Here is a 27,879-nt window from a genome sequence, read left to right as displayed (position 1 = left end):
TAACTACTTTCATTAACTTAGTTGGCCACCAAAAGTACTTGGTTAAGGTTAAGAAAAGATTTGTCATCTTGGTTAAGGTAAGAAAAGATCATGGTTTCAGTTAGGAAAATAGTAATAGCAATAGTAAGGATAATGTTTGTCGTCATGGTTAAGGTTAAGAAAAGGTCATGGTTAATGTTAAAAAACAATATCTAATGTTCATGAATTACAAAAAACAAAAACAAAAAAAAAAAAAAAACAGTTGTTGCTTGAGGTAGGATTCAAACTGAGGTCTATAGAAGCATAGTCCTGTTGATTTTGCCATTGGCCACCCCACCTATATCCTAATGTAGCATTTTTCATTCACTTCATACTACATCACAAAACTTTCAATGTATCCTTGGCTTGCAGAACTGTGAAATGCTAAGACTGTTTCCTAGTTACTGGGCTGGAAAGTCAGACCAAATAAAACCCTGCAATATGGCTGCACTGGCTGTACTTACACTGTATGTACAAAATATTACAGATATCTTCCTGATACTGAGGTTTTTTAAATCTCGCAAAAAACAGAACAGGTATTCAATTTAACACACGTGGATCATTTTTTTCTCATTCATTGAATTCCTTCCCTCTCCTTCCTCCTCCTTTCTGCAGGTAGTGTATTTCCCATCCAGTTGGCTGGCTTGGATATGTGTGTGATATATTGCTTCCACTAGACGTCTAGGTGTGCAAATGCAGAGCCTCTTTGGCAGCAGGGTTCTCTGGTTTCCTTTTGGGTTATTTCAGCCACTGGCTCCAGAAATGTACCAGCAGGTATGAAGAAAAGACAGCAAACCTTGAAGAGTTCATGGTTAAAAAAAAAAAAAAAAAAAACCCTGCCCACATCAACAACAGCATGCAACTTGTAAATGTGCCTCTGATTTGATTGTGTATCTAAGCCGTCTCAGTCTCAGTGCCTGGAGTTAATAAGGACACTCGGCTGACGCTGGCTTGTTAGTCCACCCGCAGCATACCTCGCTCACACAAGATGCTCGCCAGTTAACATGAAAGCTGTATCGCAGACCCAGTCTGATCTCTGTGTGGCTGTTTTGTTGTCCTGCTGCATTGTATGAGACAGAGTTCAGCTGACATTAATGCAGCAGTATTACCCGCCGATGTGTGCCAGAGGTTCAGGATTTACCCTCATCCCCGATGTTTTCTCCTCAGATGCAGGATGATGGCCAAGAGCAGAGGCACAGGGGAGGCCGAGCAGCACTGAGGCACCAGAGACACAGGTAGAATGAAAGAGATGAGGAATTGTACTCCAAACTGATTGGGTTTCTGTTTGTGCACTTTTTGTTTGGCGTTTGGCAGGTTTTTTTTTTTTTTGTCTCTATAGAGCATCTTTCACAGTGAGTAAATTTATTTTGCTCTCTGTTTGAATATTCCCTTTGCAATAAGTGTGCAGTTTTCCTTCAAGTTTTTTAATTCAGGTAAAAAATCACTCTCGAACACTGCAGAGTGATTTAGCACTGGGGCAGCACTGAGACACCCATGCTTTGTATTTCTATATTAAGGGGGTGTGACTCGAGTGCTGGGGGTACCGGCCCCAGCACTAATTCAAGCCCCTGGTTGCAGCCCCTTTCCATTTTCACCAAGATAAAAAAAAAATCCTTCTCTAATTAATCTGCTTCTCTCTATCTACATATCCTCTTTTGTTATTGGTAGACAAAAAATAAGAGAACTCAAGGGACAATGGCTTTTACCTGGATTACCTTATCACATGTCCTTAGTAAAAAAAAAAAGTGCCCTTTATATCAAAATCAATAGTTAGAGTATGTTACATTTTAGTATATAGACAGCTACAGTAACTCACTCTTGGCATCCAAAGAGTAGATTATTAAAGCTGACAACAAAGATCAAGGCATCTGTCTAACATATTTGCTCTGCAATGGAAACATAAACCATCATTTCATACAGGTTTCACAGTGAAGCATCCAATAACAGTAATTTTTACATTATTCAAAGCGATGGCTAATGTTACCTGGTTATATAATAACCGCACATTAGCGAGTTTACTCTGCATGAAAAACAGACCACAGTGAGCATGATTGGATGGTCATTATACTGTTTGTCGTGGTCATGGCTGGTGCAGAATAAATTGGTGATTGTATTTCTTGTCTGTGGTGACAAGTCAGGAGGACCGTTAGCCTGAGAATTGCACAGATATGTTGTGCCGTGTCTGCAGCCTGGAAACAGGAATTACTGAAAGAACTGTGAACAATTGAGTCTGTATGTCCAAGTGTGCCACATGAGCACTCAGCCCAGTGGTTTTCAAAGTGGGTTCTCTGTGGGGCCTCCAGGGGCCCTCAGCAAAATGACGAATAGTTGAAATGCTTTAAACACAACAAATATGATATTGATCCATCACTGATCTAACAATGCCCTGTTTTACGGCATGTGTATGTGTGGTACTAAGTAAATTAATTAATAAATATTTTTATTTATTCATTCATTCATTCATCCTATTTTTTAGTAATGTTCTGGTATTTTTTAGTTTTTGGGGTTTTTTTTTTTTGCTAATTTGCTAAAAACTTTTTCCCCCATGTTTTTGAAAGAAATCAAGTGAGTCTGCTCAGTTTAACTTTACTTTTAACTAAATCACTTGAAATCTTCACAGTAAGTATGAGTGATCATTTAAACATGATGCTGTAATCTCACCTCTGCGAATCTGGCATCTGAACAAAAATATCTTTTCTTATCAGGGCCAAATCATTTCAGATGGAGTTCCACGGTTCAATGAAAGTCGGTTTGAGAGTCCATAACATGAAAAAGAAAATCCCTGAAAATCCCTGGCTTAGACAACTTCAAAACTCACCTGAAACCTGATATTAGGGACAACGTTAGCATAACATTATCAAGGAGTGTGCTTCTCCTTAGCTCCTCCAGTCGATATCTATAGCAAACCTAGCTGGTCAGCATCAGCAGCCTGACCTTCTACTTAATATAACTTAATAATGCTAGGAACAGGACGTCTCCGACACTTTGTTTGCTGTGGGTCAGATTATGTGGCATTTCTCTTACATATATTCAGGGTTTGTCCTTGTGAAAGCCATGTAGAAAACAATGCACCCAGCATGAATAGCTAATGCAAAATCAGTGACTTTACACAGTCAACATTGTCAGTGACATCGACCAAACATTGCAGCTCTAATTGCAATTCCTGTCACTGTAACCCATTCTGCCCTCTTCACATTGTTGTCCTTTATTGCAGGTCCACTTGACAGTTTCCTAGAGCAGCTTGGCAGCCTTATCAGTACATATCCTGAGGACGTGACACCCCACTCGCTCTCTCTCCCAGGCAACTTCAGCTTTCCCACAAAGGACTTTAATTCTATTATCGCTTCCTATCGTTAGTGGATCTCTCTCTCTGTGTCTGCATGCCCACCTACTCATAAAGCTGGCAGCACAGTTCACTCGATCATGCAGAGCCAGTTCCACTTCCAGCTTAGTGAGTAGTGTGTTATAGACGTGCAGAGCCTTAGAAGGTAAAGGTTATAATGTTTAACATGGGATTTGAACTTTTAATAAAAGCAGCACTTTGCTTTGCACGGGGTTTCAACAGTCACACAGCACAAGCACTTCACACAAGGGTCTTTTTGGTTCTATAACAGAGATGGACGCTGGAATGCAGAACTTGAACTCATGCGATACTGTGGCAAGAAAATCGATCTAGCAAAGGATGAGTTTAGCAGTCGTCTAAAAATGTCAGGAATACAGTTTTTAAAGAATGGACTATTCTTCATGTTGCCATGAAACACTGAAATGAAAAGGAAGTCAATAAGGAACTCATGGGGTTTATAAAATGATACAGCACTATAATATTGACATTTACACACGTTGTTACTCTCAAAGATGTTTGTGATGCCTGATAGTCAGCTAATATGAAAATTACAGCTTCTTTAATAATAAATGTTGGATGTATGGAGGATAATCAGGATACAAGATAGAAGAGGGGAAAGAGGAGTAGTGTCACACTTTGACACCTGTACAAAACTTCATATTCTAGGCCTTCCATTGGCCAATGCAGCAACATAATAGGATTACATCGCTAAATTGACTGATGCAGTGGATTATATTGCTGATTACACATACAGTAATAAACCACAAATTGGACCTAGATGGTTTCTGCAACACAGCAACAAAATGCTCAAAGCTTAGGGAAAAAAACAGTGTAGGATGAAGGGAGGATAAAAGCAAGAGGAGAAGGAAAGGAGAGGAGAGGACCAGGGCCAGATTTTTGCTATCAGCCCACAGCTAGAAAGTCTTATCCGTCTCTCTTCATGTGGGCTATTTTTACCTTCCCCCTTAATCCCTTGCTCTTTGATGAGAGGAGGATGGATTTAAGATTTTTTTTTATCTTTATTTGGGGTGACAGAAAGAAGGAAAACCACTTGTTAGCAAAGTCCAACCTCATTACCACATACTTTACTCATATGCAAATTGCACTTGCACATAACCACACACACACACACACACAAGGGCAAAGAAAAACACAAGCACATACTGTATGCATGAACAAGCAAAAAAGCAGGCCATAAGCAGTAATGCAGACACAACCTGAGTATCCACATTAATGGTTTTATAGATAAGCTTGAAAGGAAAAGTGTTTGTGTGTTAACATGTTGGCAGCTGAGTGTCACAAATGTGTCTATACACACACACACCTTTGTGTGTCTGTGTGTGTGTCTTTGATGAAGCCGAGCAGAGTTAGCACTAAGCTTGGCCCTGTCTGTCATTGGGGCTAATCACAGGCTTAATAGAGCAAGGAGGGATGTGGGGCCTGATTTTATACATAGAGAGAGAGACACACACACACACTCTGCAGGCAGGCACACACACCACCACAGACACATAATACATTATGGATTATAACTTCACTTGCTCTAGACAGAGCAAAGCACCAGGAAGATAATAGACTCAGTAGTTCAAATCAGTAATCTGTAGTCCAATTCCTGAGAGCCGAGTGCTGTAATTGGCCAACAATGACAGCAGAGCACTTGTAGATTTACTTGAAGTGGAATAGACAAGATTTGCAGGATTTACATTTGTAGAGTCTGATGTTTTAGTTTGAGTTGGGGGTGGGGTGGAGGGTGGGGGGGTGTCTGAGGGCAGCTCAAGGATACGAGTCCAATCTAACAGACTTAAAGAACTGTAACAGCAGTAATACAAAGGGACTTGTGCATGCTTAGATCTATGCCAGTGGATCTGTGTGCTCTGATTAAAGTCAACTCGGTTGAGGAGATGAAATTTTGATGGACCTCTGCACACAGACTTCCCCTCATGTTATTTGAACCACTGTTAGTTGGCGTGCCTATGGTGGGATTTCTGATTGTAATCCTAAAATGAGCTGCAAGTTGAAGTGCCAGTCCCCGTGTTTCTCTGCTGTTACGCTGTTGTTGTTTTTTTGTCATTTTGTTTCCATCTTTGGCGCTAAGTGCTCATTGCTGTGGTGCTTCTGCATTGCACTATCCCAGAGACCACCTGTCAATCAAAAAATGTGGGAGGAACTGATGTTTTTCTCTTTCCTGTTAATGAGGTTTGAGTTTCTGTAGGTGGTACACTTAATTATAACAATTCGCTACTTACTGCAAACAAACCAGAAACGTTAAATGCACCACGTCCAGTGCATCAAGAAGGAGCTATCAGACACTGTGTATTTAGAAAAGCAAGTGTTAAAAAAAAAAAAACTGGATATGAACTGGATATGCAGATGTTTAAATCACTTTTGTATCATATCAGTCAGTGACAGACAATAGCAACAGATATTTATTTCTATAAAGATGATGCAGGTTGCTACTTTAGCAGTAACACATTTTAAACATTTAGAATTTTGTATAATGTGATTAGAATGAAATGGAGAGGGGGAAACAGAGATTTAGACAAGCTGAAAAAGATGATGCACAAAACACTGAGATTTGAAAATTTGAGTAAGAGAGATGGAGATGGGAAGAGAAAGACAAAAAACTACGAAGGAGGAGAGAAACAGCAAGAAAAACACATGAAAAGGGAGAAATAGTGCAGATGATTTTCAGGCATATAATAAGATGTGTGGGTTGAGGATTAGACTGTAATTTTAGGGACACTGTGTCCTCAGAGTAATGAGTTACCTTGGCCTAGTGTGTGTGTGTGTGTGTGTGCATTGGGAGGGTTATTACAATTCAAATGGGAAACAAAATAACTATCTCCCTCTTTCTCTGTGTGTCTCTACATCTTCCCCATTCTCTCTGTATCTCCCATTCTCTCCCTACAGTTCAGAGATAATGTAAAACCTTTCATGAGAAGTCTCAGTGCAACCTTGATTCTCATTTAAATTTTGATGAACAGCCCAAAAAAAGTTTGCTCTGACCTGCTTCCATCTGTTGATATTTCTGAAAAAAAAAAAAAAAAAAAAAAATCAGTTTTGATCAGTTTTTTCCGTTGGCATATTATTACACTTCACTGTTTTCTTGTGTCATTTCATAAACCTACAAATTAAATTATCAAATATTATTGATTACATTTACAGAAGACAAGCCCCAGTCTACACAGTGGACATTCTTATACCATCTGAGCAAAGTTCAGCCTTAGGTCTTCTTGTCAGACACTGCTGTCTAGTCGAGACCACAAACGAAAGGTCATTGTTCTCTTGCAGTTCAGGAGCCATCTGCTTTGAAATAAACTGCCCCAAGTCATCAGGAAGAGAGACACTGTCCACATGTTGGCTTTGGTTACACCTGTCTTTTCAGTGTGACTGGAAGCAGTTTGATACATCGGAGGTCATCAGCATCACCCAGGCTCTGCAAGGCTAAATTTGCTGTCCTGCTCACCTCTTAGCTAGTAAAGCAGGGCTCTGGTCAGGTTCAGGTCACATTAAGTTATCATTTAGAGTTGACTTTAGGTTCTCCTACTTGTATACAAAGCAATTCATGGGCTACGACCAAGCTACATTGCCAACTCCCGTATTGGCTATGCACCCCAAAGAACACTGCGATCATCAGCTGCTGGTTTATTGGTTTCCAACAACAGTTGAAAGAAAATTGGGGATGCCGCCTTTGTTACTCAAGCCCTCAAACTTTGGAACACATTACCTTTAGATATCAGGGAAGCCAGCTCACTAGAAATCTTTAAAAGAAGACTAAAAACCTACCGTTTCACTCTGGCCTTTAACTAGCTCCTATTTCATTCCACACTGTGTTGTGTTTTATTGTTTTATTTGCATCTTTTGTTTTATTTCAAAGTTCTCGTCTTTAGCCTTTTCCTTTTTTAATTCTTTTAAATCTTTTTTTTAATGTTGTTGTTTTTTTTTTATTTAGAAACACTTTGAGCTGCAATTCTTGTATGAAAGGTGCTATACAAATACATTATTATTATTATTATTATTATTATTGTTGTTGTAGCCTCCAACTGTAATGTTAACTCTCAGTCATTTTAGGAATCCAACACAATAACTTACTTTCAACCAAATACATGTGTACCTGTTAATCTGAATTAATATTCATGTGTGTGGTGAGACACACAGGTGTATCCAGAGGAGGTGTGTGGCACAGTCCTTCTGAACACGCCTCAACATCCAGAGAAACTTAAGTCACGTCTATAGAGAAAGACATATTGTATGGGCAGGGGGCAACATTTACTAAGCTACGAATGGCTGGTTTGCATTTGGGGAGGCAGGACTGAGGATTGGTCACTTGGTCATCATTATGCACTCCCATGAACCGTGTGCAGAAGGAGACATACTCTTGAGAATGCAGCAAACACAGGAGGGAACTCATCACCTCGAAGGTCTAATCAGACATTGAGCAGCTGAATCAAGTTGTATGTACTTTCAGCTGTAATTTGTTTTTATTTTTCCACTGCCACACAGCTAGCCATGATTTCTTCCACGGAGCCTTGATTCTAGCACACACATAATGCAGCAGCTATTGGGAGGCAATGCCAATTTGGGTGTGGTAGATAATGATTGTCATATTCAGCTTGTATCTGGGCCTATGTCCAGACTCAACCACAGTGTAAACTTGATTTTGAAGTCTCTTTTGATAACAATTCCAGAAAATATTTTGACATCAGTGCATCTTTAACATTTTGATACCATTTAAGTCCATGCTTGCATCCATAATTTCTCCCTGCAGCTGCAGACGTCTGTGATCCATCCATAGCAGCTACCTGCAGTTATGGATGTGAGACACAGGGAAGCATGAGAAACAGGTACCAGACATTTCATATAAACACTACCCTTGACCAGTATTAGGGGGATACATAGTTTGTTGTATCAGTGTTTGTGAGTCCAACATTCAATTAAGTTTAACTTAGTTAACATGTCAGACAACACATACATGAAAAGGAAGAATTAGTTGCACTGTACTTTTCTAAATGATAAGTGCAAGGCCAGCTACAAGGAACAGCAGTATTTCTTCCTTGCTTATGCTTCCTCTCGTTCTCTTTCTGCAGCTAAGATAAAATGACAGCAAGAGGGGTGCGTGACACAGAAAGAGGGCGTCATTGAGAGTGCCCTGACGGGGAGCATCACTGCCTGGTGTGGGAGCTGCTCTGCCCAGGACTGCAAATCCCAGAAGCGAGTGGTATGTCTAGAGAGCAAACAGCTCTTTAGCCTCAAAACCCTCACAGAGTGGCTATGTATGTGACAAAACTCTTGAATCTTGAAATGACAGTCAGAGGCAATTATGATATATTCATTCAGGTGTGTGTGTCTGTGTGTGTTCTCTCTCTGTGTGTGTATGGGTTTTCGATGAGAGATATGTGAAGAAAGTGTTCACACTTAATGTGTTTAGTTTCGCCTAACAACTAATTCCATAAAGAGTGTTTCGCTTGCTTCCAAAAGGAAGTTTACTGGTTTCAGTTAGTCCTTTATTGCACACATCTCCATCTATGACATATAAAGGATTTAAAATGCTGACAAAAAAAACTGAAACAGTTCAGTCAAGACCATTTTAGTCAAGGAAAACTTTATTGCCATTTGCAGTAAAATATATTTGGTGGTATAATTCTGTCCTGTGACTGCCACGCCCGCCCATGAGCATACATGGGAAGCCATTAGACAGGATGAGCACACCTCCCCACTCTTCCATGTACCCACATGGAAGGCTTAAAGCAGGGAGAGCAGCAGGTGCAAAGACCCTCAGCTTGGGTGCAGAACAGAGTCAGCATCAATGACAGCAGCAATGACATTGATTAAGTCAGATACAGCGTGTAAAGGAGGAGCTGGGGTGGAGGAGGGTTGCAAAGGGCTTGCAAAGAAAGCAGCAGAGGTAGGCAGCCGGAAGCAACTTAAATAAGGCTCCCCATGAGATTTGCCCATTGAATTCATAGAAGGAATCAGCTGAGCTTTGAACTAACGCTATACTCAATGTTGTGTTACAGTCACAAATTATGTGAATATGAGACTCCTCCACTGCAGATTGGATTATGTGACAGTAGCATGCACTAGACAGATTTTCACCAGTTTGTCACATGACAAGGTTAGACGAGGTCTAACTAAAAAAATTTGGTTAAAGTTAAGGTTCGGTTTATGTTTTTGGCCATGGTCAAGTAGGAAGAACTACACTATTTTTATGTCAGATCAATGCCAGTTTCTAATTGTGTCTGCCTCATGTAATGCAGCAGAGGAGCTTATCAGAAGCGCGGTCCAAATAAACGTTTGGTGTTTATAACAGAGGATATCTGGAGCAGAATGCCAGTATCTTACAACTCTGAAAATGTATAAAGGGAAAGTAGATTTAAAAGCAGGCACTCATCTTCAGTTTTTTTTTCCTTCATTTGGACACTTTAAAACCAGGAACAGGAGACAGAAGCAAGCAAGTTGTGGTGGGATTTAATCATGGGACAGCTGGGATATAAACACCTCGAGGATGAGGGAACTTAACTACTTCTCTGGGCACTTGAGCATGCAACTTTTGATCTTGTTCGCCTACCAGTAAAAAGTGATGGAGATGGATGAAGTAATATATCACTTTTAGTTAAACATCATTATGGCACTGCAGAGGCAACTCAAAATTCAAAAGCTCTACAAGAAATAACGGTCAGCTGTCACTGTCTGTTGTCACAGTAAATGTACAACAACAGAGATAGCATGATGTTGTGGATGATTCATGTGAATATTGTTGTGGGCATTCATTGTGGCTCCAAATTGGTGTTATTGCAATGACTTTTTCATTGACTATGGTGACTGTCTGCCGCTGACTGTGACTGGTGGATGTCATTCCTTTGATGACTTGTGCCATATCGATACTTAGCAGCTTTACATGTTGCACTCGATCTAGACATCTGATGATAAGAAATAACTGTTCAGGATTTGTCCCTGAAGACGTCAACTCCTCCCCAGTGGAGATTATTCATCCACGGAAGCAGCTGGAGCTAAATTGAGCTTCAGGGAGGAGGCACAGACAGCGTAGCAGACACAGAAGCAGAAGCGGGCTGGGAGCCAGGCCCGGCTACACTTAGCTGCGCATAAACCTGTTCTGCCCAGCATCTTTCTCACCAGCGCAGTCTTTCTCGTCAACAAGATGGACGAGTTGTGTGAAGCCCTGGTGTAATAGTAGTATGCAGATACTGCTTAATGCCCAAGATGCTGTATTGCGATCAGGTGACTCAGAGGCCTTCAGGAAATCCAGGGCAGACCAGAGGAGAGGGATTATTGCTGCCAGACAAAATTACAAACAGCACACTGAACAACACTTCAAAGAAAACAACTGCATGTGGCAGGGCATTAAGACAATAACACACTACAAACCAAACCACGGCCCCACCCTCCTCAGTAGACCCCTCTCTCCCTGATATGCTGAACTCCTTCTTTGCCTGCTTTGAGGACAACTCTAATGCAGGACAGACCACCGCCCTCTACTCCTCAAAGCAATGGGCAGCCAATCACACTCCACCAGTTCCAAGTTGGGCAGGCTCTGCAGATCAAGTAAAAAGAGTGAGATATATATATGAAAAAGATAAGAAAGAAAAAAAAAGAGGAAACAAAAATGCAGCAGATTATTGTTGGAGTGTGAGATTGAAGACTCCACTCTGCTGGTCACCCCAACTGGACAGGAACTCCCTGGGAGCCAATGCCTTATCTATTAGGCCATCACCACATGTGTAACAAGGGAGCCGGACTTTCAAGTTGCAACTATTGAATATACATGAGAAAGACTATAGCAAAGCAGATGATGATGGGAAATAATGTATTTCCTCCTATCACTCACTAAAAACTCATGCAATGTTTGTTCCGTGCAGACACATTGGTCATGTGTCTCTTGTTCTCATTACACTGCACAAAGGCTGTATGGATGTATGGAGCCACCCGTACAGATAAGTTGGTGATGTCTGAAAACACAAATCTGACCAGATCAATTGTAGGGTGAACATTCTATCATAAACATCTGATTTTAAAAACAAATCAAAGTTGCCTGCAGTCTGCAACTACAGATTCCTAAAGTTCATGAGAGACTCTTGGAGTATGTAGCCAACCACCAGTCCTCAATGGAAATTTCGAGATTTCGCCATTTCACTGGTGCCAGCATGGGTGCGAGCACCGTTATATCCAATCACAATGACTCAAACATGTAATTTGACATTTTCAAGGGGAAGAGCGATGAGAGATAAATGAAGGACTGATTGTGGAACCTTGTGTTTGGAAAAGCTTACACCTAGCAGAGGATGGTTTCGATCCATCGACCTCTGGGTTATGGGCCCAGCACGCTTCCGCTGCGCCACTCTGCTGTCGGTCGGTCACCCCAGATGGGACTTGAACCCACAATCCCTGGCTTAGGAGGCCAGTGCCTTATCCATTAGGCCACTGGGGCATGACCAGCAACTGCAGCATGTGTCACGAGGTTGAGAAAGCAGGACAAGTGCTGTTTCATGGTCAAACTTTTGGAGGTACAAGCGCAACATTATAGGATGACAACTGTAGCATCACCACTGGCATGAGATCATTGGTTTAATGGACTGATCTAAATGTTAAAGCCTTGGGTTAGATCTACCTGGTATGACTCTAATGTGTAATGCTGGGCCACAGAGAAGCTAGTGTTCATATACGGTCATACAAGTGCTTATTGGTGGTTTCCTATGTGGGTGGGGCTGGATGAACAAAGAGAGGGAGGTATGAAACTGAAGGAAGGTTTTGGGCGTGAGGGAAGAAAAAGCGGGAGCAGAGAGAAAACCAGGGGGCAGTGAGAGCAGATCTGATTTAAAATGTGTTAAATTAATAGAATGACTCTTAGTTCAAGAAGATCAGCCATGCCCAAGGGAAAGGTTCCCCTGAGCTGAATACCTCAAAGCAAGAGCAAAAGCTGCATTCTACTGCATCTGTATGGACTTTCATCCACTCCTCCATTTCCTGGATATCTGTTGGTGAGATCGAGACATTTTTGTTTGCTTTCCTTTTTTGCAATGCACTGCTGTTTTTGAGTTATAGTTTTGCATTTTGAAAGGGATTTTTGCCTGGGGACTGATATGAAGGATTTTTGAGTTGGACGTGAATATGAATTCAGTTTTTTTAAGAACATTATGGACATTCTGAGAGACACTAAAAATTTAATTAAATGCAAACTGTTCCCATAGATTTAATAAACCTGTTTATTGAAAGCACATCTTCTGGTCCATTAAGTTTTGAGAGTGAACATACAATTTAGTCTTTTAACCTAACACTGACAGTCAAGAACTTTTGTGGAACTAGGCTTTGAATATAAGGCTGATTGTAATACAATGTATTTGCTACTTTTCATCACTCATGCAGTGCTTCTTGCAGTCAGTGTCATGCTTAATGTGTCTTGTAGTCTCCATGAAACTTGGATTGTCCTGCAGGTCATGAGGAAGTCATCAACACTACACGACGACTCTTCATTTCACATCTCTCCTGAACATTCAACAGCAGAAGCAGATGACAGTGTATTTCCTACTTTCAATCACGACACCCATGCTGTGCTTTTTTCCAATTCGTGTCATGGGGAACGTGCCTTTTATTATCCATGAAACTTTAACTTTGCCACAGTTAATGAGGAAATCATGGGGAACGTACCAGCAATCCTCACTGGACTTCTCCAGATATCACCTCTGTCCTACCATGTTCCTGAAAGCTCTTTCAGGAGCAATGAGAACGCAAGATCAAAGGCAATATCAGTTGTATGGCAGTGATGGGATTTGAACCCATGCCTCCTGAAAGACTGAAGCCTTGAATTCCAGCTGCTGAAGAATGGGCTGTCCGATTTAAATTCTTCCTGGTTTTCTAACATTTTCCTAATCATGGAGGAGAAATGTTAGTGTTCAACACAGAGTGCAGTAAACTGTGTGCCATTTAATCTAGCAGCAAGTTATTTAAATTTACTGGAGCGACATGGTGTGTATTTCCACATCTTTTAGTATTGTATGACATAACTTTAAGTATAGAAAAAATTTAACCTGTTGTGTCATGTTGCTGTTGTGATTAGCATTCTAGATTACAAACACCTTGTTGTCTGACCAGAATTACACTCATTCTTGTCAGCCTGTGTTTGCTAATGTATGTTATAATGGTGGCAAGCTATAACTATCTCATGCATTATGTTTTCCACCAGACCCCTTTCACTTTAGTGTTTATAAATGTACGTATATATATTTTGTAGTCATGGTGTGATGTTTATTGCATTTATGGACCTGTGTGTTTATGAGAACCCATGTGCAGACTGTGAAATAAACAGCTTGCACACACTTTGGGGCTTCAACTTATTTAGCAACTAACTTATTAATTTAATAAGTAATTCATTTATTGGACAATAAGCAACGTGACATTTCATCAGACTGATGACGAGAAGTGGTGCTCCAACATTTTTTTGCTGTTGGTACAATAAAGTTTACGCAGGAGCCCCACTTTGTGTGAGCTGTTGATTTGTTTGTTTCTCTGTTTGCTTTCTTTCAGCTCAGCACCTGCCCTTTCTTTGGATAGGATGTGCGTTTATACCCCTACTTTGTCTGTACAGGCTGTAGCAACAAATTTCCTTGAAAACGGACAATAAAAGATTTATCTGTCTGTCTGTCTCTTTCTTTCCTAGGTTCCTATGAGTTAATAAACACATAATGAGCAAATAATTTACATCTGCTCTCTGCAGCTACACAAATGAAAATCAGTGAATTCATCTGTGTTCTACTCAATTAAATATACAACTATTATTTTAGATTTAGAAATGTCTAATACACTCATAGACAGATGTCCTTGTTTGGTCCAGTGAGGAAGTATATGCGTGGATTCGCGTGTGTGTGTGTGTGTGTGTGTGTGTGTGTGTGTACACACATGTAAAATACCTATAATTATGTCTCTACTTTGCCATGGAGCAGCAGCCAAATGGATCAAATATTGCCCAGGTACCCACTGTGGGGGCATCAAAGTGCAGCAGCAGCGGATCCTGTACAAAGGACTGTAGGAGAGCAGAATGCGGCACTGGGACAAGTGCTGGGAGAGGGAGGCCATAAGCAGCAACCACCACTGAATTTGTCACTAGTATTCTGAACAGTAATTGACACTCATAACTTGACACTGATAGTTTGACAAAACAGTCCTCTCATGACCCAGCTGTTTCTTCCTTGCTCTCTTTCTTATTTCTTCTTTCTTCCCTTCTTTCTTATTGTTATTTTTGTTAATCTTTTAATTTGGAAAGCACTGTTTTTATAATTGAAAAGTGCTCTATATATAAAAATTATTGCCAATATTATTATTATTTGCTTTATTGCCTTTCACTTTACCAAGCAAAGATTTAGTGGTACTCAAATTGCTACTGCAAATATATAAATCTTAGTACAACCAGAAGAGGAACCCAGTTAAACAGAGATCCAGTATTAACCGCTTAAATTGGAATATTAGTAAAAGTTACTTTGACTGACTGCTTTGAAGACGAGTCAGTGCTCACACTGAAAGAAGTACCACTTCTCATATGGTATTGGTGGGATGTGAACCCACACCATATCCATTAGGGCAGTGGGGCATGACCTGCAACCACATCATGTTTCACGAAGTTGCAAAAGCAAGACATGGTGAAACTTTTGGAGGTACAAGCAGAGCATTAAAGGATGAAGCTCAAAGGCGAGCGCCACTGGCATGCTGAATGTGTCTTCTACTCTGTTTGAAACGTGGACTGTCCCGCAGGTCATGAGGAAGTTGTCCACACCATTCCTCAACGCAGTGCTTTTTCCAGTTTGTGTGATGGCAAAGGTGTCTTTTGTTCTGCTTGAGACTTTGACTTTGCAACAGTTAATGAGGAAATCATGGAGGACCAACAACTTACCTCTGTCCTGCCATGTTCTTCACAATGAGAGAATGCAAGATCAAAGACAACGATGAGGCATATGGCAGTGGTGGGATTTGAACCCACACCTCCTTAGAGACTGGAGCCTAAATCCAGCGCCTTAGACCACTCGGCCACACTACCACGTTTGCTGACACCAGCACCGGTGTGAGCTCCAGTACGTCCAATCACAATGACTCAAATCAAAAATTTGACATTTTCAAGGAGAACAGCACAGGTGAGGGTGATGAGACAAGAATGACGGACTGATTGTGGAACCTTGTGTTTGGAAAAGTTTACACCTAGCAGAGGATGGTTTCGATCCATCGACCTCTGGGTTATGGGCCCAGCACGCTTCCACTGCGCCACTCTGCTGTCAGTCAGTCACCCCAGATGGGACTTGAACCCACAATCCCTGGCTTAGGAGGCCAGTGCCTTATCCATTAGGCCACTAGGGCATGACCAGCCCCGGCAGCATGTGTCACGAGGTTGAAAAAGCAGGACAAGTGCTGTTTCGCAGTGGTGGGATCTGAACACACACCTCCTGAGAGACTGGAGCCTTAATCCAGCGCCTTAGACCACTCGGCCACACTAACATGTTCGCTAGCGCCACCACGTGTACGAGCACCGGTACATCCAGTCACAATGACTCAAGTAAGTAATTTGACAATTTCAAGGATTACAGCGCAGGTGAAGGTGATGAGAAAAAACGTGGACTGTCCCGCAGGTCACGTGTAAGTTGTCCACACCATTCCTCAACGCAGTGCTTTTTCCAGTTTGTGTGATGGCAAAGGTGTCTTTTGTTCTGCTTTAGACTTTGACTTTGCCACAGTTAATGAGGAAATCATGGAGAACTAGCAACCCTCACTGGACTTATCCAGATCTTACCTCTGTCTTGCCATGTTCTTCAGAGCTCTTTCATAGACAATGAGAGAATGCAACATCAAAGTCAACGATGAGTCATATGGCAGTGGCGGCATTTGAACCCATACCTCCTTAGAGAGTGTCTTCTACTCTGAAACTTCTACTCTGAAACTTGCACTGTCCCACAGATCTGTAAATGTTTTTTCATGGTGAAACTTTTGACAGAGTGTTTTATATTTTATTTTGACCTGATACTCTGTATCATTCCTGTGTCTGACTTCCTGCCTGGCTCAATCTTCTTTGTGCAGCTTTATGCAGCTTTACAAACATTGTCTGTAGTTCAGAATATGATTCGGTGACCGCACTGCAGCTGTAACTTGACGCTGCCAGGCCTGGTAGCATCAAGGACTTAGGAGACCAATACCTTATCCATTATCCTATTTGGACATTCCCCACAGCCAACTGACGTGTAAAAAAGTAGAAATATCATGATAAATGGTGTTTCTTCTTACAGGTTTTGGAGATACAAACTCATCATTAAAGAACAGTAGATGATGACCATGTACTTTGCATTATCAATCACAAGACACTCAAGCAGTGCTTGTTCCAATTAGCGTCATGGTTCATGTGTTTTCATGTGGACCTACCACCAGTCCATATTGGAATTTTCCAGCTGTCACATCTCTCCTCGTCAAAGCACTGTCAGGGGCATTGACAATGTATGATCAAAGGTAATGATGAGTCAAATCACATCCTTTTGTGCATCTGTGCATTTAGCTGAGTGCCTGTGTTTGTGCATGTGCTTAAAGAGGCTAGTTGTTTATGTGTTGTATGTTTGTGAATGTTCAATGATGAAATCCACCTTGATCCTTTTGAAATAGCCAGATGTTGAGGTAGACTGACTCCTCCTATATCTTCTGTTGCCAGTCAGCCATTTGCCCCAGCTCCATTGTGCACCATGTGCATGTGTGTGTGTGTATGTGTGTGTGTGTGTGCGTGTTTGTGCGTGTGTGTCTAATCCTGATACACTGGACCCACCAGATATCCTCCTTGAAACTCAAGCTCTGACAATAATTGGCAGGTTTGACAGTGGATGGAACAGCAGGAGCTAAGCCTCCCCTCTCTGCCTCCCTACACAGAGGAATGTCTCCCACGCAAAATGAAAAGGAACTTTAAAATAAAAATATTATACTGTCTGACTGCAGGTCTTTAGAGACCTGTAAGAATGTCCCTCACACAGTAAGAAAATGGAAAAAGATGATACAAAGAATGATAGGAGGAGGTAATGAAACAACACCTACACATTTCTTCTCTTTGTGTAACACAGGAGACTGATTTTAGACATGTCCAAAAAAAAGTTTATAGTTCTTCCTTTTTCTAACCCTCTTCCCTTTTCATCCCTCCCTCTATCATTTCCTTTGGTCCCTGAAAACACAAGTTATTAATTCACTGTGTCTCTCTCTCCCTCTCATCATTCCCTGAATATACAGATTATCAATTAGACAGAGACCCAGGTGGTGACAGTGGAGGCAGTGCATTGCCCTGGTATGCAGCTCACTCCCAGGGCCGAGTCCTCACTGTGGACCTCGCTCCCGGGGCCCACCCAAATCTCATCTCCTCTGACAATTTTATTTTAATTTGCTTGTAATTGAATTTAACCGTTTGTCTTAGAGCCCCAGTAGCTTCCATACTGTCATATGTTGGCACCAGGTTTTTTTTGTTTTTTTTTTTTTACAGACGCAGAGAGAACCACATCAAATCAGAATGTACCCTCGATTGCAGCACGTTCTTTTTTCATACTGAAAGAGATTCATTTTGATTCTCTGTGAGTGAAGTTCTAGAAATGAGATTTAAGCTCACACTGTGCCATCAAACATCATGTCAATTATTCTCCCGATCAGGGGCTTCTTAATGATACAGCCCAGGATGTATTTCACCACCTACATCTCAGATGAAGTTAGAAAATAAGCTTTCTTACAGTTTCCATCATAACTCAAAATACAGATTGAGCTTCAGTACTTACCAAGATTACAGATGTAAACAAACTTTCCATGGCCACAAAATACATGTAAATTCATAGTTAACTGTCGCATTACTGTCAGTCATTAAATCCAAATTTCTGTGTGTGTGTGTGTGTGTGTGTGTGTGTGTGTGCGTGCGTGCGTGCGTGCGTGCGTGCGTGTGTGAAGCCCTAGTTTCCAGGCAGAGTTCTCTTTGATTCTCACAAAAGGGTTAGGGTTAGAAAAATCAAGGACACACATTGTTATGAATTGTTTTGTTAAGATACTGCAGGTTTGTTTTCCCCCACAAGATTCACCCTGCTCGTTTGGAGAAAGTTGGTGCACCTGAGGTGTCCGCTCCCAGCTGAAGGTCTTTGGTAATCAGCAGGGCTGGGAGGCTATATAAGGAGCAGTTGCTGTTCAGTTCAGTTTTGGTTGTGAGGGTGGGAGGGTCAACACCATCAGTTGGCTCTCTTTGCCTTTAAAAAGGGAAAACCAGAGTTTTGTGGGGGGTTTTGTTGTTTTGCCTTCTCCGGGTTCAAAGACTTCGGTTACTGGGTCGTATTTTCAGTTCTATCATTTTGATAGACTTAGTGGGTGGCAGGAAGGAGAAATATTCCCCTGCCACCTTTTTGAACCCAAGACCCAGTTTGTTTGTTTTTTTGTGTTACATGCAGTTTGTGTTAGTTTCCCCATTAGCAACCTTATTTCTCAAATTTGTTTTCTACTTGGGGGGACGTAACATTTGGGGGCTCGTCTGGGATCTTTGTAATAAACCTGTTGATAGGAGTTTGTGTTGGTTGCTCCAAAATTTTGAAAACTGTTCACTGCGTGTACAATGGAGTTCAGTCTGGAGTTTTTTGACACCCCCACTTGGGAGGTACTCAACCTTTGTAAGAAGGCAGATCTGTTGCAAATTGCTGTTCAGTATGGCATCACAGTCAAGGCAGGCAGCAGAAAGGATGACATTAAACAGGCTGTGCTTATTTGTTGGAGACGCAGATTCTCCCTGATGACATTGAGGCAAAATCAGAGGCTAGTGATGAAGAGGGTGAAACTGACCCTGTTGAGGAGGAGGTTCCATTAAAACAATTAGAAATTAAGCTCAAGTTAGAACAGCTGAAATTGGAACATAAAAATAAAAGAATGGAATATCAAGAGAGCGAAAGGCAGAAAAGACATATCATCCGTTTAAAGGAATTGGAACTTGAAGAAATCAGAATAAAATCAACACAACAGCCCATGACTAAGGAGTTCGATCTTGCTCATAACGGCAGACTGGTGCCACCATTCAATGAAAAAAGCTGATGAATATTTCATACTGTTTGAGTAGCCAGCACTTTGAAATGGCCCGATGAGTTCAGACCATTGCTATTCCAAAGTGTGTTGGTAGGCAAAGCTCAAAGTGTTTATGCCTCTTTGTCTGTTGCTCAGATTATAAGACTGTGAAGGAGGCCATTCTTTGGGCATATGAGTTGGTGCCAGAGGCATACAGGCGGCAATTTAGAAAATCACGAAAAGGTGACACAAACTCATGTCGACTTTGATCAAGAGCAACAGAGTGAGTTTGAACGTCGGTGTAAATCGCAAGATGTGAAGGCTCTGGGTGATTTAACAAATCTCATTCTGCTAGAGCAGTTTAAGTGTTGTGTGCATGAGAGAATTGCTACATATCTCAATGAACATAAAGATTTAACTCTTGAAAAAGCAGCTGTCCTGACTGACGAGTATATACTCACGCATTAAACAATATTTCCTACATTTCCTCAAGTCACCAAACACCAACCCGAAGCACACAATCTCCAATCACCCCCAAACAAGGATCTATCCCCACTTCAAGGTCGATCACTTCAGGTCAGATTTGAATGTCATTACTACCATACAAAAGGTCACATGATCTGTGATTGTCTGTTCTGCAAAAGGAAAAATGAGAAACCCAAAACAGCTGCCTTGCTGGGAGGACCCATAATCAGTGGGCCTTTTTTTTTTTTTTTTTTTAATTTGAGGAATTTGAACCTGTCAAAAGATGTACCAGATGAGTTTAAGCCCTTTACCTCAGAGGGATTCATGTCTCTGCCCAGGGATGATGCTAAAAAGCAATCTGTGACAATACTACGTGACACGGCAGTGTTTAGAGAACCACTGTTTAAAGTTTGTTTGGACTCTGGTATTGTCAATGGTCCTGTTGAAGTGGTGAGAGATGGTTTGCCTGTGGAGGGAATCTTTTTCTCCAAGGAAATGATTTGGCAGGTGACAAAGTAACAGGTGACTGACTGACTGAAGTTCCCATTATTGAGGGGCATGAGGAGTTGGTAAAGGTGCACCCAAGTGTGTTCATCTTATGTTGTCACTCATGCTATGGCCAAGAGGGAGGCTGGTAGCACTTGTTCTGAAAATGTCAAAGACCACACTTTGGGGTTTTTTTTGTTTTTTTTTTTTGTTTGTTTTTTGTCTGAGACATTTTTGTGTGGTTCTGATTCTGACAGGTATCCTGACGATTCGTCTGGGGGCTTGCAGGTTGATGTTGACCACCACATTCCAGTTGGTCTCATGCCCCTTTTCCACCAGAAAGAACCTGGTGCTAGTTCGGAGCCTGTGCTAGAACCGGTGCTAAACTGGTGCCAACAAAGAACCGGTTTGCTTTTCCACCGGCCAGCAGCCAGCCGGAGCTAAGTCAGAGCCACGTCATTATGTCAGCGGAAAACGTGATGATGCGCGGTGTGGGTGTAGGTCTGCGAGACGCGCGCTCAGAATCACAACAACCAACATGGAGGACATGATCGTTGCTATGCAGGTGCTGCTCGTTACTTTGCAAGCTTACATCGTGAACCAGAGGCGGAAAACGCAGTTACTGCTGGCAAACCGCCGTATTTGTGGTCGGAACGAGCGACGGCTACGTCTGAGGAGAGAGGTAATTATCAAAAACACTTTTATGAGATGAACGTGTTGTTGTTAGCTATTGTTAGCAGCCGGTTGTAGCTCGGCTACTTACATCTATTAGCTTGTTATGTTAGCTTAAAAGATACGCGCAACATGAGAGTCATGTGTTTTCTTTGTCTTTTTAGACTGTCCTCCGGCACATTACGGGGCGGAGGTCGCATGTTGTCTGGGCTCAGCCACGTTAACGGTACTGGTGGGACTCCATTGTTCCAGATTTCACGGCGCAGCAGTTCATAAACAACTTCCGTGTGTCCTGAGAGTCTTTCCAGTACATCTGCGATAACATCAAGGATATTCTGGCAAAACAAGACACCAACTACCGCCTGTGTGTCCCTGTGCAGAAGAGGATTGCCATCGCCATTTGGAAGCTCGCCACCGGCAGTGAATACCAGACCATCAGCCATCTTTTCGGTGTGGGCCTGAGCACAGTGTTTAACTGCGTCCAAGAGTTTTGCAACTCTGTTATCCGAGTGCTTCTTCCTGTGCACATTGCGCAACCAGATGCCACAAAGCTGATACAGATGGCCAGGTTCTTCAGCAGCCATTGGAGGGTCCCACAGTGTGTGGGTGCAATAGATGGCAGCCATATCCCCATAATTGTACCACAACAGTACCCCAAGGACTACTACAACAGAAAAGGATGGCATTCCATTGTCCTGCAAGCTGTTGTGGATGGGAGAGGACAATTCTGGGATGTGTGTGTTGGCTTCCCCGGTAGTGTCCATGATGCCAGAGTCCTACGCCAGTCAAAGCTGTGGGAGATGCTGAGTGATGGACAGCTGATGGGGCAAAGCAAGGTGGCAATCTCTGTAATGTTGGGCATTACCTCATCGGTGATCCAGCATATCCCCTGCAGCAGTAGCGCATGAAACCCTTTGCTGACACTGGCAGACTGACACCTGAACAGCGCACTTTCAACTACAGGATGAGTAGTGCTCGGTCTGTGGTTGAGATGGCTTTTGGGAGACTGAAAGGGCGATGGAGATGCCTTCTAAAGAGGAACGACTGCAAGCTGGAGCTCAGCAAGAAGATGTCGCTGACCTGCTGCATACTACACAACATCTGCGAGGAGCATGGCGATAACTTCATGGCCGATCTCCCACCTGAAAGACATGCTCACAATCAGCCCCCCGAACAGGCACTGGAAGACACCGCTGCAGTAGAGGGGGCAGACGTCAGCAGCTTTACAGACTTATTTTAACCATGCCCTTTGACTGCTTTTTGACTGCTTTCTGCATTGCTCATGGTTATTATTCTGTTTTTAATAGTGCAATAAACACCTCTGCCTTGACACCAACAGTCTTTTCTCATTTATTCAAGTGTGTTAAATATAAAAATGTGATTCATTATATGTAGACAAATCATGCCAGGTCAGCAGTCTTGAATAAGAAAGGAGGGGCAACGAGGTTTTTATATGAAACGTGTTTATTCACGCAGAAGTACAAAAAACATAATAAATAGGTTGAAATATAATATGTACGTACATATGCTTAAAAGGCCACAAAAATTGGGGAGTGCAGTCTTCACTTCTGCAGCCGGTCCTCCCATGATGGAAACCATGCGTCCCATGAGACCAACAAGTGCACTTGCTGTCTCATCCATCCGTTGCATGTTCTGTAGCAATGCTGCTGTGAGGTCCTGGTCCCTCCTGCTCTGCTCCAGGAACCTCTCCTCTGACCTCTCCAGGTACTCAGCATGTCTGTCTGTGCGCTTTCTTTTTCCTGTGTAACAACAAAACAATGAAACAGTTACTACATACAGCAATGCTGTGCTATGCTTGGTTAGTATGGCTGGTGTGAGTAGTTCATGAAAAGGTTCTGCTTGGTGCACAAGTCTTACTTGATGTGGTCAGGTGAGAAGAGCCAGAGGAGGATGCACTGCTGCTTGGTGCTGGGGAGCTGCAGACGAGCGGTTGAGGCAATTCCAAATCTACGTCCTCGTCCGTGGGCAACAACCCTGTAAAGAACAAAATAACGTGAATTAACGTTACCTGCACGCCCCAATGTAGACAACATGTTCACTTTACAATTTAATGTGGTGCTGCTTTTTATAAGTCCACAGCGGAGACATTGTTTTGGATACCCTAACGATACCCTCTCCACAAACAAGCTATTGTTTGCTAGTGGTTAGCATACCACTTGGTTGGTTCGCCGGCCTGTCCCCCTAAACCAAGTCCAGCAGGTCGAAATGAGGAATTTTTTTAGGTCGGCCGCTGCCACTGCGTCCTAGCTCCTTTTTCTGGTCCCTGTAGTCCTTAAGCTTAAGCTTGTTCAGGAGCTGGTCCAGGGTCCGGTCGTATCCGGCAGCAGCCATCTGCCGTTGGATCTTTTCGAACACCGGCTTTGTTCTAACGGCCCCCTCCAACTTGTTTTGGACTTCGCTTGAAGCCCATATCGCCAGAAAACACTGGATCTCCTCCTCGCTCCACTGCTGCTTGTTCTTTCCATAGTACCAGTTACTGCTTGGAAAACGAACAGCTGTTTTTGTTTTTTTAAAAATGGCGCTTCAGTGCGTTCGCAGTTCCTGTTTTGTTTTGTAACCCCGCCCACCAATGACGTGGTGGGTCGCGTCATCGGTTCTTTCTCTGGCTCCTGTTTAGCCCCTGCTCGAAGTCAGTGCTTACCTGGCACCAGTTTGGCACCAGTTTGGCCCCTGCTTGGGCGGTGGAAAACCAAAGAACTGGTGCTAAGTCAGGCACCGGCTCCGAACCAGCCCCGGAACCGCTTTGGTGGAAAAGGGGTATTATATATCCAACTCACTTGGAAACTAGGGGAGGGGTTGAAGGCGATGCTGATGCCGTCACATCCTGAAGGTGACATGAAGAAAACAATTGCCGTGTTGGTGTTGCCCATGGGGGGAGGGGAGCACAGGAGGGGATCGATGTTGCCCATGGAGGGGTTGGCACAGGTGGCACGCACATGCACATTTTCACATGCATGTGCAAAGGTGCATATATATTACTACTTATGTCTTTGTACTTGGATTTTTTGTTTGAATTTGTGCAGATTGAGATGACTGCCCATGCTACCCATCCAGCGCTTTCTCTTGTTCTGGCAGCTAGAAATATGCATCACAACTTCCATGCACTAGAGGGTTTTTCACAGGAAAGATTAACCAGACTAGTGATTTACAACAGCTAATTGTAAAAGCTTTCATGAAGTGGTTGAATCATTAGCATGTTATTTTAGCATGTTATTAAAGGAAAATGCTGAGTTGAATTCTTCACAATATCACTAATTTACTTCACCTATGGGTTGTTTCCCACTGTGATGTCATGAAGAAGGGTCCCCTCAGAATCAGTATCTTGCTGGTTTTGTGTAAATACATTAAAAATGAGTTGCTGTTGCCAAGGCATAAACAGTTTAATGGCTATATGGCTTATTAGAGAAATTACAAAGTGTTTCACAAATGCCTCACTAAAATCTTTCTAAAAGTAAAATGCCCTTGCAAAGATGGGAAAATGAATTCTTTCCAAGCTGACATTTCAGCTGGTGTGAATTAGGATTTAAAGACAAGGTTAGAATTTTTAGATTTGGTTTTCATTAAGGTAAATGTTAAAGTTAGGTATGTAAAGATTATGTTGGAGTTGGAATAAATGCAGTGAAGTGAAGATCCTCTGAACTGTAGGACTCCATGTGAGTATGCACCATGCACCACAGACTCCTTGTCATTAAGGCTGAAGCAAAGGTCTAGACATTTACGACTCATGGGAAAATGGCACTAGCACAGACCTTAGTAAGCCTGCAGCAGCATTTAGAGAGTGTGTATTGGTTGTGGGTCCCCATGGTAACCATGTGGAAGAATGCTAGGGTTTACCACCTGATTTTGCTGAGGCATGCCATCTGGCAAAAAACAGGAGAGAGTGATGTTTTTGCCATTATATCATAGATGTGTGTGAGACAATGAGATGTCATATTATGGGTAGCAACTGTGTATCACATATGGCTCTTGAGATATTACAGGGTAGAGAGAATCTGTAATAAGGTGGCATTGTATGCTAACCAATTTGGAGACTCACACATGTGCATACACTATTATTTATTATTATTTATTATTATTTATTATTATTATTATTATTATTATTATTATTATTATTATTATTATTATTATTATTATTATTTATTCACTCAGCACTAACATTATAATTCATGATCATGAAGTCAACTGTTAGTGCAGCTCAGTCAAATGTATTGAGATTGCCCACTCAAAGATTTTGACCATATTTGTTTTACAAAAAATGAACATAATGGATTTTATAGAAAGAACTGTATTATTAATGTTAACAGGCAACATCCTCATCTGTCTTGCTCAGCACTTAATGCTGAAAAGTCAAAATGGCCTCAACCACCCAAAACACTGAGTCCTCTGGTATTTGTAACACTCACACACTCACACACTCACACACACACACTCACACACACACTGAGTATATTCAATCACACACAGGCCCTGCTATTAAAGCCATGGGAATGCACATGTCAGCTTTGATAAAGACAAAACACTGCAGGTTAACCACTATGGATTTACTTATCACCTTAACATGTAAAGGATGCACACATGCACATATCTGCGCACACACATGAACACAGAGATAACACACACACACGCATCTGCACACACCAAACACACAGAGATAAACAAGAGAACACACATGTTTAATTCACTGCCTTAACTGAGTGGGACTTATCTTGTCTGGTCTGTGGGGGCAGCAGATATCACACGCACACACACACGCACGCACAAATGCAGTCACCATACACCCAAAAACACAAACACACAGAGATTCAAATGCAACCGAACACACATCGAGCACAGAGGCAAGGTCTTTGAATCTTTAGAGCGCTGTGATAAGGTAGTTTAAAGACAAAGGGAAAATGTCAGATAATTTACCTAGAGTTCACTAGAGGGGCGGTAGATCTGATTTGCACAGTCACAGACAAAGCAGCCAGGATCTGCTACAGGGGCCATGTTGTCGCTGCTCTACATCTACCAGTATTTGCCATCTGTTTAGTTCACCTAAAGAGCTTACATACCATTTATTTCTTAAAACACGTTAGAGATAGATAGATAAATAAAATGTTGAGGACCACTACTGATAAAGAGGTAATTGAGAAATGTTCATACAGGGATTAAATGGAGGGATAATAAATGTGGATGGCATTCAGCTCACTGGCTAACAAGCCTCTGTTATCTTTGTTGAGGGAGCAGTAACCTAAATGGTAGCAGGTTTGTCAGGTATGAGGTTTGAGTCCTTGCTGTGGCTGAGAGACAGCAAATATTAGAATCCTGAGATAAAGTTATAATAATCAGAGGTTGTATGGCACGCTAAAAAAACTATTAAAATCCATATAGCATTTTTAAAAATCACAAGGTAGAACATAAAGAAGCAATACAATAGTTACAGTTTCAGTTACAGTTTTTCTCTATTGCTTGAACACATTTGTCCATTCAGAAGTTACAATTTCAAAACAGTTCAAACACCGAAAGCCTTAGTGGAAATGGCTGGCTTCTCAGTGGTGGCGGGTGGCTCCGCAACTGCTCCTATTCCTATACAGGCTGGCAGAGTGTTGTGCAGACACATGCAGGTGTGTCCACATGTTCAGGCTGCAGGTTGGTTCTTCTGCGGAAGTTTCCAAATCGTTTTCCACAATGCTCTTGAAAGTCAGTAACTGAGGAAGGCTTAGTTTCAAGGGTGGCTTCAAATATGGCTCAAGTAGGAATGCATCACCCACCATGATGCCTCCTCCAGATTCTGCATATGATACAATCGCTGGTTCTTCTGATGTAGAATCAGGGTAGTCAGGATCTACATGCCCCAAAAGCTCAGTGGAGAGTCTTGCTATAACTGAAATACTTCTTGCTGGTGGGGCTTGTATGACTACATGTTTACCAACTATTCCTCCCAGGCAATTTGGGAAACTGCATTTTCCCCATGGGCCATGTGCCACCTCTTTCCAAGTGTCTTGTATTGGCCTGGGATGGAACCTCTGCGTCATCACTTTCAGCAGCTGCACACACCACAGACAGAGTCTGTGCCCTAGGCGAAAGCTGGATGCGAGAGTTAGTAGTGAGTCGGCAGAAGCCAAGTACCTGTGGGGGGGGGGAAGACACTATTAGGATACATGGGACAATTGATGACTTATCTATCTTTTTTCCTGTAGATGTTTAAGGTAAGGTGCACAAGGCTAAGAGAGAAATCCTGCCCAGTGGATCAGCAGGCGGCAGTTAAAAGGTTAGAAAATACAGTGAAATAATCCTACATGGAACCAAGAAGGTCAGTATAAAATCAGCAATAAAAAATGCTGGCAAATGTTAGACTGAAATAAATATATAACAATTCTGGACTGTAACAAAGTTTTAATTTGCTATACATCATCAGAAATTGTGATGTTACTATATAGTCACCAGTAAAGTAATCACACTGGTGACAATGAAATGTATGACTTTGCATAAAGCCTTGTGCCCATGTTGAACAGACTGGACAATGACCAGAAACAGCAAGCCAAAGCCAAAACCGATTCCCCTGTGTAATACCGAAAAAAGAGCCCACACACACACACACGAAATCAGAGCTCCAGTCACACCTCCAAGTCAAGAGGCTTTCAGCCAATTCCTCTTCCCCTGTGAAACACTGAAAGACCAGCAGGGCATTAGACACAAATGGTGTCTTCCAGCAGTGACCCACAGTGGTGAGAAATCAGTACAAGAGAGGAAACTTACCATGAACAGCTGCAGTGTAGACCCAACCTTTATGATTATGATTTCATGTAGCCTATATGTCCCATATGTTAGCCTTGCTTTAAAATGCTGCGGCT

The 27,879-nt window shown here is 42.1% G+C and overlaps 3 non-coding genes across 3 annotated transcripts; all 3 read right to left on the bottom strand.

Moving 5' to 3' along the window:
* Positions 1 to 11,734: 11,734 nt before the first annotated feature.
* On the bottom strand, positions 11,735 to 11,807 carry trnar-ccu (transfer RNA arginine (anticodon CCU)). The gene has a single exon. It is a non-coding gene; the product is annotated as a tRNA-Arg (tRNA).
* A 3,515-nt stretch (positions 11,808 to 15,322) lies between these two features.
* trnal-uag (transfer RNA leucine (anticodon UAG)) lies at positions 15,323 to 15,404 on the bottom strand. The gene has a single exon. It is a non-coding gene; the product is annotated as a tRNA-Leu (tRNA).
* A 241-nt stretch (positions 15,405 to 15,645) lies between these two features.
* trnar-ccu (transfer RNA arginine (anticodon CCU)) lies at positions 15,646 to 15,718 on the bottom strand. Its single transcript has one exon. It is a non-coding gene; the product is annotated as a tRNA-Arg (tRNA).
* Positions 15,719 to 27,879: the final 12,161 nt, after the last annotated feature.

The sequence above is a fragment of the Myripristis murdjan genome, chromosome 10 (assembly GCF_902150065.1).
Source record: "Myripristis murdjan chromosome 10, fMyrMur1.1, whole genome shotgun sequence".
Classification (NCBI taxonomy): domain Eukaryota; kingdom Metazoa; phylum Chordata; class Actinopteri; order Holocentriformes; family Holocentridae; genus Myripristis; species Myripristis murdjan.
This window is presented reverse-complemented; position numbering and strand designations above follow the sequence as displayed.